At 43.0% G+C, this 12,205-nt stretch overlaps 1 protein-coding gene across 4 annotated transcripts in view; it reads left to right on the top strand.

The window, feature by feature from the left end:
• Nucleotides 1-12,205, top strand: part of CDHR2 (cadherin related family member 2) — a 104,533-nt gene that overhangs the window by 4,343 nt on the left and 87,985 nt on the right. Inside the window, exon 1 of one of the 4 annotated variants that reach the window (XM_072146253.1) lies at nt 11,733-11,806. The exons of 2 other annotated variants lie outside the window; for them this stretch is intronic. The gene's annotated coding sequence lies outside the window, so the exon portion shown is untranslated. Of the gene's footprint in view, nt 1-11,732; nt 11,807-12,205 lie in introns of those variants that run through there. One more of the 4 variants, XM_072146254.1, reaches the window with a different exon arrangement.

Below are 12,205 nucleotides of genomic sequence, written 5' to 3'. Positions count from 1 at the left end.
ATGAAGTCACAGCAGCCTCCATGGACTTCTACTCCTCTCCATCCTCCATGGAGGCTGCTGTGATTTCATGTAATCACATACATGGGGTAATGTTTGCTATTCATAGAAGGCTGAAGGACTTGCGCTGATGTCACTGGTCACATGACATGAATGTAACACAAGGCACCGTGTAAACAATTTCACACAATATTTCTTATTTGTACATAAAGCTTTATATGTCTGTAGTTGAATATTAGCAGACAGTCCCTAAGTACAAGGAGGCAGAGCAGTGATTTGAAGAGACACAGAGCTGTCAGTCAGAATGGGGGTGGTTCACTGCCAGCCTGAGAGAGAGAAGAGTCACAAACAACAGATATGAGTCACAAAAGCTTATTTGCATATCATAAAAATGTCTGTAATTAAGGTACAATGCCCCACTGTCAGCTTATTTTAGGTGATATGAGGAGGACATGTAACCTTTTATCAGCAGGCAATGTTAATCAGGGTGGTCAAAATCTGGTGACACTTCCTCTTTAAGAAGGATGTTCCACATTATTTAGCATGCCACAGCTTTCAAGTAATATGGGAAAGTAAAAGGATCTCTCTGCTGCCAAAAAGCATCAAATAGTGCAATGCCTTGGACAAGGTATGAAAACATTAGATATTTTATGAAAACTTAAGTGTGATCATCGTACTGTGAAGAGATTTGTGGCTCATTTATATCACAGACGGGTAAGTGCAGATAAAGGTAGAATGAGGAAGGTTTTTGCCTGGCAAGTTCATTAGATTAAGAGAGCAACTGCTAAAATGCCATTACAAACCAGGAAACAGCTATTTGGAGGTGCTGGTGCCTCTGGATTCCCTCGAACCTCAAGGTGTAGGATCCTTCAAAGGCTTTCTGTGATGCATAAACATACTATTTGGCCACCCATAACCAGTGCTCACAAGCTGAAATGGTTGCAGACATACAGTACAGTACAGTATTTTCAGGACATTAAAAATTGTAGATTCACACTGAAGGCATCAAAACTATGAATTAACACGTGTAATATACTTATCAAAATAGTGTGAAACAATTGAAAATATGTCATATATTCTAGAAAAGGTGTATGAATGGACTGTACATGCCTGGTTCTCACCGTGAAGCATGGAGGAGGAGGTGTAATGGTGGGGTGCTTTGCTGGTGACAGTGTTGGGGATTTATTCAAAATTGAAGGTATATAGCTAGCCAATATATATCCAGACAGCCACATAGTATATAGCCAGCCATTCTCCTGTCCCCTTGTAGTGTATAGCCAGCATCCCCCCTGTAATATATAGCCAGCCTGCCCCCCTGTAGTACATAGCCAGCCTGCCCCCTGTAGTATATAGCCAGCCTGCCCCCTGTAGTATATTCCCTGCCCCCCCTGTAGTATATAGCCAGCCCTCCTCGTAGTATATAGCCAACCCCCTCCGTGTAGTATATAGCCTGCCCCCCCTCCAGTATATAGCCAGCCTCTGCAAAAAAAAAAAAAAAACCTACCTGTGCTCCGTGGAACCAAGGGGACGCCGCTGTCTGAGCAATGAAGTTGGCAGCTGCTCACCTGGATCATAGAGGGCGCCGGCTGCGCATAACAACCAGTGATATGTGTATCTGAGATACACATATCGCTGATCGCTACTGAGTGCTGGGACGGCGCTCCAGGATGGGAGGCAAGGGTAGTGCCCTAGGCGATCGTCTACCCACGCCTACCCCTCATCCTGTTCCTGCCAATATGTCCCCCTTTTTTTAAGTACAATTAAATCCTTAATAAGTGTTCACTTGATCTAATGATTCTGACCATAGATGGTCTACATAAGAGTATCAATACAATACATGAGAAGCAGCAGAGCATTGAGACCTAACATAGCTTCACTATCCCACCAGAGGAATTTACCAACTTGAGAACCAAATTAGAAACATCATTGGATATCTTCAAAAAAGAAACCATGCAGAAAAAGTGTCAAAAATCAAGTACACAACCTCAACATTCGAGTATACAAATAGCAAAACTGTTACAAAATAAAAAAGCAAAAGAAGAGGTTACAAATCTTCAATAAATGTATCGGCTTCCAGACAGGAAGGAGAATCCGTCAGAAACAGACCACCAAGAGGAAGACGTGAAGGCGCAGGAAACATCAGAACAAATTCACAACTGGCAATGATCACTCGATCTGAGGTAGGGATACCACTTTAGTCATTAATATCTGTCAGGGTGCTCCTGCGACCCCTCTCCTGGGTCACAGGCGCACCTGTGCCTCTCTCCGCTGCTCCGGTCCCCTGGCGATCCACTCACCTCGCTGGATCCAGCGTTGACTCCGCCAGCGCAGCCTGTGTGTCCCCGCCTTCTAAGTTGCGCTTCAAGAAATTTAAAGGGTTAGAGCGCCTATAATTGGCGCTGGCCGACCAGCCATTTTAGTTAAATTCCAGCCCCTTCCTGTGTTCCCTGCCGGATCTATGAGCCTACACCTTACAGAAAGCTCCCCAGGGATATTCCTGTGTCTCCTGCGTTCTTGTGTCTCCTGCATTCCTAAGGTACCTCGACCTCGACTGCCAGCGCAGTCTAGTCGCACCTGTGGAATGACCTGGTGGTATCCTGTCGCAACAAGACCATAAGACCATCCCGCTTTGCAGACCAGACCTTTGAAGACCAGGTACCTTTTAGACTCCGGTCCCAAGTGTCTAAATATGATGGGGATCCCAAGCAGTGCAGGGGCTTCATCACTCAGTGCTCCTTGCGCCTTGTGTCGGGGACTATGTGGTTCAGTTCCTTATCCTGGTTTCTGAACTTTCCTGGAACGAAGCCGCCTTGGTTGCAACCTTTAAAAAAGGTCTGGTCAGATCAAGTCGTCTTCCCCTGCTGGTGCTGGATTCTTCTTTGTGGCCAAGAAGGATGGTTCCCTCTGTCCATGCATTCTTTACTGCGGCCTCAATAAAGTCACAGTGAAAAACCGCAGAGATCTGTTTCCCTCATATCTCGTTACTACTGGTGGCCAGATCTGGTCAAGGACATTCAAGATTTTGTGGGTTCCTGTGAGACCTGTGCGCGTAACAAGTCATCACGCCTCAATCCAGCGGGGCTGCTGCCGTTGCAGATACCCAGTCGCCTGTGGACTCACACAGCCATGGACTTTATTACAGATCTTCCATCTTCTTCCGGTAATACAGTCATCTGGGTGGTGGCAGATCGCTTCTCTAAGATGTCCCATTTTGTTCCTCTGCCAGGTCTACCATTGGCTGCACGCCTTGCAATCCTGTTCTTTTTGCCCATCTTCCGGCTACATGGACTTCCCCTGCACCTTAATGGAAGAAAATCTCGTGGTCAGGTCCAGGCACAAGGTCAGGGCAGGCGGCAGAGATGCAACGTAAAGTTCAATCCAGGGTCAGCAACTGGAGGTCCAAGCAGATGGGACGGGAACACTGGCACACGGGACACAGGAACTCAGGAGCAGGAACACACAGGAGCAGGATACACAGGAACGCAGGAGACATAGGAACGCAGGAGAATCGCTAGGGAGCTTTTTCTAAGGCTGTGAGGCACATAGATCCTGCAGGGAAGACAGGAAGGGACTGGGAATATATAGAGAATGGCATCTGGCCAGCACCAATTATCTGCGTGCTGGCCCTTTAAATCTGACAGAGCCGGTGAGCTCCCTATGTAGCCGGCCCGGGCGCAATCTGATCGCGTGCGACACAATCCCCAGTTAAATACCTTTAACAGCGGTGCAAATCCCGAAAATTTTGAAAATACGACGAAAGTGCGATCAGCGTACCCTTAGTAAATAAACGTGTTAAAGGAATTGCATGCAGTCTGGAATTATGTCATGTTTGTGTTTAATAAATCCAGTTCATTTGTCTAGTGCGTCCTAAAATGTTACTCCACTTTATACACTTTCCTTAAAAGTAAATTAGACAATTTTTACAAAAAATCAATTGGTTAGTCTGGTTGAATAAGTTGAATTCCCCCCCTCCCCCCACTTTTCAAAACTAGAGGCAGCTGTGTAAAAATGCAAAATACTGAAAAATCATTGCCCACACAAGCCCAGAATGTTGCAAATGCCCTATTTTGTAACTTTCTGAAATAATGTAAGACTTGATGAAGAACTTGATAAATTTCCTCCATTGAAATAAAAAAAAAAGAGTTCAGTGCTCCCCATCAAATTTTCAGCGAACATCTCCAATCAGTTTACACTGTAAAACAAAATCTAAATATAATTTTTCTGCTCCTATCTCTAGTGTATTCTTCTCCTCATCTCTGAATGGCTCTCTACCTCCCAGGCACACCACAACAATCAATGATCCCCAAAGGCTATACAAGGGAAGGGACAGGCTCAACAGCACAGCAGCAGAATCAGGAGAGGCCTCTATATTGTGTACTGGCTCCTTATTCTTCTGCATAAATGGATATATTAGTATGCCTGCTTGGAAAAATGATCCATGAGACAAAGGTTTGGCCAATATGCCCCCTAAGTATAACTGTAATCCACAGCAACTGAGTTTTCATGATTAACCACCAGAGGGTGTGACTGAGCCACAATTGAAGTCTTAGAAACCTGCATAATACAAATATTTATTTAGTATGTTTTCTCATAGTGTAAGGAATGATGCTTCCGGTATACGCTTGAAGCAGCCATTCATCGACATCTAATGGTAGAATTTCATTATTGCAGTGTCTAAGCATCACATACACCAGGCAGATCAGGGATATAGTTGGGGGAATGTGTATTGTATGGTTTTAAAGAAGAGCCCAAGCATATTGACATACCTCCACCTGTGCCGCTCTGATGATACCGAAGATTTAATAGTCAGACACCGGGGCTCATATCTCAGGAACGGAGGGGGCTAGGAGAAAAATTTATATTGCCTCTGAACCAGTGTGCAAGCCCCTGCATTCTGCAAAATTCTGGTGTATTATATTTAATAAGTTTGGGGTGGTGAAAGGTCCTCTTTAAGTAGCAACAAGGTAAGGAGGAGGTGAGTGGGCCACAATATCAGGGGGAGCAGCCGGGGCTATATATGAGGGGAAGCTACTGGGGGGGTCACACTAAGAGGGGGAGCTGACAGACAATATCAGGGGACGTTACAATGTGAGGGGGGAGCATAATAAGAGAGGAGGCTGGTGGTGGGGCACAATATGAGGTAACTGGAGGCACAATATCAGGGGGCAACAATTTGAGAGGGAGAAGGGGTACATAATGTTGCAAGGAGCTGGGGGTACAAAATGTGAAGGGGAGACAGAGGGCTTAGGGACAGATGGCTTAGGGAAAAAAATTTCTGCAGTCACAGCATCATTTGCTGTCTTTCTCTCCTACAAAAGTTGGGAAGTATGACCTTTTCTCGTTCCCACTCTGCTGTCGTGCCTCCTCCTCCACTGCGTCTGTACTACAGCAGCGCCCGGTATGTACATTGTGATGATGATAATGCACCTTCCAGACTCTGCTGAGACATGGCAGAGACCTGTCGGGATGCACCATAGCAATTCATCCAAAGAGTTGATGTCCATGGCCATACTTCCCGCTGGTTGGGACAGCGGGACAGAGCCCAAAATCGGGGACTGTCCTGCTGGATCGGGGGCAGTTGGGAGGTATGGGAAAGGTAAGTACGGTTTGAAATGCAACAAAAGAAGGGCCATAAGACAGGGAACAGGGAAGGGAGCACGACAAAGGTGGGGGGCATAGATAAAGATGTACAATAGGAGGGGGGCATAGAAGGGGGTACAGGGAACCAGAAGTGGCGCCATAATAAAAAGTGGAGCAGAGAGGGGGGCACAATAAGAGGGGTGCGGATAAGGGGTATAATAAGGAAGAGAAGCATGTAAGGAGGGTCCAATGAGAGGGGAGGGGGAGCAAAGAGAGGTTCATCATAAGAGGCAAAGCAGAGAAGGGGACGACAATAAGAAGGGAGGGGGAATGGGGCATTGTACAGGGTGAAAATACACAGTAGAGCCATTAATCTATGAATTACACTGTGTGGGAATACTAGGGGGCGGGATAAGGTGCGGAGCAAGGGCGTGGTTCATTATGCAAAAAACATTTTGCGCACACTACTCTCTCAACTTTTTAGGTCCCTCTCTCTTGAACCCAGAGGTTGCTATATCGGCTGAAGAAGGAGGACTCATTTTGCTAATGGCTTTATCCAGTAACTCCATGGGGCAGATTTACTAACCCTGCCCATTCGCGATCCAGCGGTGCGTTCTCTGCGCTGGATTCGGGTCCGACCGGGATTTATTAAGGTAGTTTCGCCGCCGTCCACCAGGTGGTGCTGCTGCGCTGAAAAGCATCGGAACACGCTGGAGTTCACCGAGCCGGGCTGAGTGAAGGTAAGTGCAAGCTCCACAACAGATTTTTTTTTTTAAATGCAGCGCTTTTTCCGAATCTGTTGGGTTTTCGTTCGGCCACTTCCTTCCGATTTCCGTTGTATGCATGCCGATCGCGTGCGCCAAAATCCTGTGGCAATTCAGGGGAAATCTGCGCAAATCGGAAATATTCGGGTAACACTTCGGGAAAACGCAAATCGGGCCCTTAGTAAATGACCCCCTATGTGTTGTGGCTGCTGTATACAGAGCATCCTGCCATTTATTTTGCAGTTAGCAATGGCTAAAAAGATTTTACCTCTTTCACTGTGCGCCCCAAATGACATGCCCACATCATTCTTTGGGTCGGTGCGATCACGATACCAAATTTATATAGGTTTTAGAATGTTTTAATGCATTTACAAAAATTAAAACCTGTATAAAAATTTAATTTTTAAATATTTTTTCACAATGGCAAAAAGTGGTATTTTTGACTTTGGATGCTATTTTCTGTTATGGGGTCAAACGCTGTGTATATTTTGATAGATCTGACATTTTGGGACACGCTGATACCTAACATGTTTATGATTTTTTCTGTTTATTTCTGTTTATATGATTCTATAAAGGGGGGATTTGATTTTTTTTTTTTATTTACATTTTTTTTTACTATTTTTCAGACCCCCTAGGGTACTTTAACCCTAGGTTGCCTGATTGATCCTACCATATACTGGCATACAACAGTATGGCAGTATATGGGGATGTTCCTCCTCTTTTCATTCATGCAAATCGCACATTGTAATGAATAGGAAGACCGGAGGCTGTCATGGCAACTGATCGCCGCCCCCGATGATGTCACTATTGAGGTGTTAAATAAAAAAGACCTAAATAAACAGGATTTACCTCATGTTGCACCCTCTAATTTACTGTATGCTGCCATTCTGAGGCCGAAGGCCCAACTGGCTTTATGGTAGATGTGGTACTACTTGGACACCTACAAAGCTTTTCTAGCCCCATTTAATTCTTGGTCTTGTGAGAATTCTAAAATATTTCGAGCAGAGATATTAAAACATTGAAAAAACATTTCATTTCATGTGCTCACAAATTGTTTTATTTTTTATTTTTAAACCACAAGGCGGTCTGATATTTTCTCAGATCGTGATGTGGCGTAGTAATAAGTCTACATAATGTCTGCTGGAATGTGCAGTAACCGATGATTGTCTTGTTGCTGTGCAATTAGCATGTCCTAATTATGAACATACACGTAAAGGAAGTTGTGGCCTTTGGACATAGGACACACCTATTATTTCATTGCAGGCTTGTTTCTTGGTATAACAGACTAAGGCTTCATGCACAGGAATGTATGGGGGCCGGTGATCCAGCAGCACAATTTGCGGTGAGATAATGGCCCCATAGAGGTCTATGGCACCTGGTCACGGCTTGTAATTAACATAGAGTACTGCATTACCTCCAATGGTCAGTGTGACAGATATTGGGGCACATTTACTATGGACCTTGCGCCAGTTTTCTGTTGGACTTTATGTTCAAACTGTTTGCATGTGCATTTAAAAACTGTCCGCACCAAATATGTGTCGCACAAGACCCTTTTATGTTGCAGCTGCACTATTCTTCACACACCACAAATTTATTTACTGAAGGGGGCGTTCCGGTGCTCAATTGGACCGTGCGCCACATTTATCATGCAGAGTCCCACAGAAATGTGTTGCACGACCCATGTTATAGGTGCACCAAAAAAAAAGTTAGCGCACTCTGTCGAAGCAATGCAGAGAGCCCCAGATTCATGCAGAACGTGCGGCACAATTCCTGAATCAAGTTTGCACTGTTTAAACTCACAGAAGGCCTGTTATGTATTGTTGGGGTAAAATGAAAAGCTATGGTATGTCATTTGCTGCAATATGTTAGTAATCCGCAGCCACAACGAGGTGGGGGGGGTGGGGGGGTTTATAAACGCATTTGCCAAAAACACTGTCTAAAATGCTCTGCACCACAGATATTAGGGCTTTTAGACCATTTTTTGGATCTTTCCCGACTAGTCCGATTGAGGGGGTGTGGCCTTATATGAGATGGGCGTGCCCTCATGAGAAAGGGGTGTGGCTTGTGGGACATTTCTCTGTGCACACACAATTTTGGTGCACAGTTTAGACCAACTAAAAGTAGGTCTGAATTAGAAACCAACAGTCTTATACAGCACCAAAATTCATCATCACAGTGATAAATCTGGCACTTGCAAACTACAGGTGTTTTCTAGCTAGAACCTGCGGAATCTGAGATACATGGTGAAATCCCCCCCAATGTATTTTTTTTTTAAATGGCAGACTGTACCAGACACACAAATGTATATATTAAACCCCTTGAGGATGTAATGTTGATCTTAAAGGTTGAGCCCCATTTTTTATAATCTGACAATGTGTCACTTCATGCCATTATATCATTTGCCCATTTTAATTTACTAAAGGGATTTTAAGAAATTTATTTTGAATAATAAATTTTGGTTGATGTGTATAATGTTATTTAACAAAGTGAAAGTTTTAAAAAGTTAAAACATTTTCTTCTACTCACCGGGGATCCGTCTTGACAATACATGTATAGTTGCCTACTCTACAAACACATCAAATTTTAACCCCTTAAGGACGCAGCCTGTTTGCAGGTTAAGGCTCGCAACTTTTTTTTAAAATTTGACCAGTGTCTCTTCCTGTGGTAATAACTTTTGAACACTGTTACTTATCAAAGCGATTCTGAGATTGTTTTTTCCCCACATGTTGTACTTCATTTTAGTGGTAAATTTTGGCTGATAAGTTTTGCGTTTATTTACAAAAAAAAGAAAAAAATGATGAATTTTTAGCAAAATTTACCATTTTCGAAATTCAAAATCACCGCGTTTTCAGGCAGATAGATTTACCACCTAAATAACTTGCAGAATAACATTTCCCATTTGTTTACTTTACATTTTCATAATTTTTGAAATGTTTGGATAATTTATTTTGACGTCACGCGGCTTACAAATCGAATAGCGATTTTCCGTATTTTCGGAATTGACTATTTTGGGGATAAATACTGTTTGAAATCAAATTTTACTTATTTAGCAACAAAACCCCCTATATAACCAACCCATTTTCAAATCTGCACCCCTCAAACTATCAGAAACAGCATTTACAAAGATTGTTAACCCCTTGAGATCTTCATAGTAATTGAATCAAAATGGCGGTGAAATTTAGAATGGTCAAATTTTGTCGGCTATACGTTCATTTAGCCCTAAAATTTACACATTTCCAAAAGATAAAAAGAGAAAACTCACCATAAAATTTGTTCTACAATTTCTCCTGAGTGCAGCGACCCCCCACATGTGGCCGTTACTTGTGTTATGGGGGCACAGCGAGGCGCAGAAGGGAAGGAGCACCCTGCAGCTGCCAGGATTTTAGTTTTCTGGTTGCCCCCTTTTGAAGGCTATAAAATTTTCGCTTTTCCGTTATTTGGGCCATGTGACGGCATTTTTTTTGCGGGTCGAGATTCTTTTTCCAGTGTTACCATTTTGGGGTTGGTATCACCTATTGTTGAAAATTTTGGAACTTTTTTTGAGGTCATGAGTAGAAAAGCATCAATTCTGTACTGGATTTTTTACTTTTTTTTTTTTTTCGTGTTCACCGTATATCCTAATAATCATGTTATCTTTATTCTATGGGTCGATACGATTACGGGGATACCAGACATGAATATTTTTTCTTATGTTTTACTAAATTTGCCAAATAAAACCCTAATGTGGGGAAAAATCTATCATTTTTGCATCGCTGTCTTCCAAGTGGCATAACATTGTTACGTTTTTGGCTACAGAGCTGCTTGATGGCTTGTTTTTTGCGGGACATGTTGTTCACAGACGCCATCTTAAAGGTAAACCCTCCAGGCTTCTCTGGGGTCCCGATCGGACCCCAGAGGAGCCAAAACAGCGATCGCCCCCCCCCCGAAAACGGTGCGGGGGGGGGGGGGGCGATCGTGGGGTAAAGACCCCCAGAAGGCATGTTAAATGCCGCGGTCGCGTTGACCGCGGCATTTAACGGGTTTAACACCCGCGATCGGAGCCCACTCTGACCGCGGGTGTTAGCCAGGGATGTCAGCGGTAGATTACCGCTGAAATCCCGCGGCTAATGATGCCGGTTCGGCTGCTATGCAGCGCTGAAGCGGCATCGGCTCTGCGCAGTAGCTGTACTGCGCTGAGCGCTAATCGCGGGACTCAGCGCAGTACAGCTACGGCGCAGAGCGCTAAGGGGTTAAGGTGATTTTCAGGGCAGAAATATTGATGAAGCGTCCTAAGGATAGGTCATCAATATCAGATTTGTGGAACTCAACAGAAAAATCATAGGTCCTGCACAGCAAATTATAAATCCACTGGTTAGACACAAAACCAAGTACAGGCGGTCCCCTACTTAAGAACACTCGACTTACATACGACCCCTAGTTACAAACGGACCCCTGGATATTGGTAATTTACTGTACTTTAGTCCTAGGCTACAATAAAGAACTGTAACAGATATCACAGGTGTCTGTAATGAAGCTTTAGTGTTAATATTGATTCTTATGACAACTCAACATTTTTAAAATCCAATTGTCACAGAGACCAAAAAAGTTCTGGCTGGGATTACAATGATAAAATATACAGTTCCGACTTACATACAAACTCAACTTAAGAACAAACCTACAGACCCTATCTTGTATGTAACCCGGGGACTGCATGTATATGGCATAAGCAAAAAAAAAGCCGTGTCACAACTGAATCACAGTAATCCATACAAATTCTAAGTTTTATTGATGAAAACATATACAAGCAATGACATAGTCCAGACAGTACAATTAAAAACACTTAAAAAGTGTAGCAAAGTACACTCAAAAGACTCTATAGGGTGAATATGATGTGTTCACCCCAAAAACACATTGACACCCCAAAAGAAGATAAGCAGAATGTTGTTTGTTAATCCTTAGATAGCACACATATAGTATAATATCAACCAAGAATTATACGTACATAGAATGGGCTATTTCCCTATAAACAACCAGCTCAAGTGAACCAGGGAAGAATACAATAGACCTATATGTGAATCATATCAAACCCATCAGAACGCTCAAAAACAAGGCACCCGAGGCAGCCAGGGTGTGGAACTCCCCACAGGTCAACTTTTCTCAGCAAAAAGGATCAAATGAGCTAAAATATCCCTAAAATATATATGCCTTACATAGTTCAGTAACCATCTGTAGGGCGCCGCATGAACAGGAATGGCCATGTTTATGTAAGGGCAATGTTATGTGTAGTACAGATAGGGAGGGATTCTCTAAACACTAGTTATAGAGGCCAAGCTGTTCTTACCAGAAGTAGGTGGAGATGGTAATTATTCCTGCTGATTATCCACAGTTAATGATTGATGTACGTATGATGTGAAGGAGTGAGTGAAGGATACAAAGGTCCTTATATTGTTGCCACCAGAAGAGGAACGACTATCTCAGAGTTACAGGTTTGAGACTTTCTTTTGAAATTTGGAATATTGACGTTAGGATGACATGTAATTTTGATATTATCTTTGATAAAACATAACAAAGAGGAGATAAGTATCTGCTTCTCCTTAAAGCTTTTCCTTCCCTTTTCACCTCTGGCTTCAACTGTCACATTTATCAGCCAAAGGTGGGATCCATGCAATATGTGGTATCAATTTACAGGTATGAAGACCTCTTATTGTCAGTAGAAGGGTTCCTATGGTATCCTAAACCCTATTTATTTAATTAACATAATACAAGTTCTGATCTTTTTTATATTTTATCTATATTTTTCTCTATATTTGTAGTTTTACTTCTCTTATCTCAAGAACCTTTATGAGATTTCCATATTCAAATTTACCCCTTTACTATAAACGGAT

This window comes from Engystomops pustulosus, chromosome 4 (genome assembly GCF_040894005.1).
Source record: "Engystomops pustulosus chromosome 4, aEngPut4.maternal, whole genome shotgun sequence".
Taxonomy (NCBI): Eukaryota; Metazoa; Chordata; class Amphibia; order Anura; family Leptodactylidae; genus Engystomops; species Engystomops pustulosus.
This window is presented reverse-complemented; position numbering and strand designations above follow the sequence as displayed.